Source organism: Clytia hemisphaerica, unplaced genomic scaffold (genome assembly GCF_902728285.1).
Source record: "Clytia hemisphaerica strain Z4C2 unplaced genomic scaffold, Clytia hemisphaerica genome assembly, whole genome shotgun sequence".
Taxonomy (NCBI): Eukaryota; Metazoa; Cnidaria; class Hydrozoa; order Leptothecata; family Clytiidae; genus Clytia; species Clytia hemisphaerica.
Window position 1 is genome coordinate 153388 of NW_027104342.1, and position 1222 is coordinate 154609.

Below are 1222 nucleotides of genomic sequence, written 5' to 3' on the forward strand. Positions count from 1 at the left end.
ATTATACATATTTTCTAGTATGGAAACACCAGCAAGTAACAACATCAACAATAATGTATCTGGTGACAGTTCAAAAAAAAGGTTTATTGATAGTAGATATTTTTTAATTATTTGTGGGTTTTATTCATATACATACATACATTTCAAAAGTAACAAGAAAACTTCGATCGTTAGAATTTTAATTGGAGAAATATTATGTTTGCAAAGACAAATTAATGATCGAGAACAAAGAGCTCACTCAACAGAAGCTAGACACAATACAAGAATTTTGTTTAGTAGCTTTAAGGGAAATGTGATTCATATTCGTAAAGAATCTTTCTTTTTTGCTTTTAAATAAAAGGAAACAATCACCTGAAACTGTCACATTTCGAAAGAGACGGATCGCACAGACGAACAAACAAGAATTTTGCAGAATATATAAAAGAAATAATGTAAGTTTTGTTCTGTAATACAAGAGCAATGCAATCACAATCTATAATCATGAACAATATCATTTCAAAAAATACACAATCTAGACAAAAGTATCCTTTATTTAGAATCGTCCCGATGCTTCATTTGTCTGCAGTGAGAGCAGACCAAGTTTAAATATCGAAAGCATCAACAGTGAGGTAAGACAACTATATCACCTTTTTGCTTGTTTCCTACTCATTTTTTTTACCTTATTGAAACAAAGACACGTGTACACTACGAACATATATTACAAAACATTACTTAAACATAAAATATAGTACCTCCCCCCGCTAGGAACTAACGTTTCCTACTCATGTAGGATTAACAGCTGTAATTTGGTATAGAAAAGAGTAAACCATATATTTTTGGATTCGTCTTAATGAGCTCTTCCATATTTCATTATGTATCAGTTTAGTGATGATTTCCAGACCTTATTGCTCCTTTAATGATAAAGCTTATAAATTTTTCTATGATTGGCTAAATTATACTCATACATTGCATTTAATCTTAGGCATGGGAAGCAACTAACGACGAAAGTGTTGATGTTAATGAACATGTAATCAACAATGGTTTGGATTATTACGGTAGCGACCATTGTGATAGCGTCCAGGTCAGGAGCGTTCTTTCCCCCTTTTAACAACTCGTTATAGTTTATTTATATTTTAATTAGTTGCATTTTAGTCCTTTGAAATATCCTGGGAATCGACACCAATAAGTCGTGTATATGGTAAAGCATTTTCGTCGGTGCAGTAGAACTAAAGTTTTTATAATC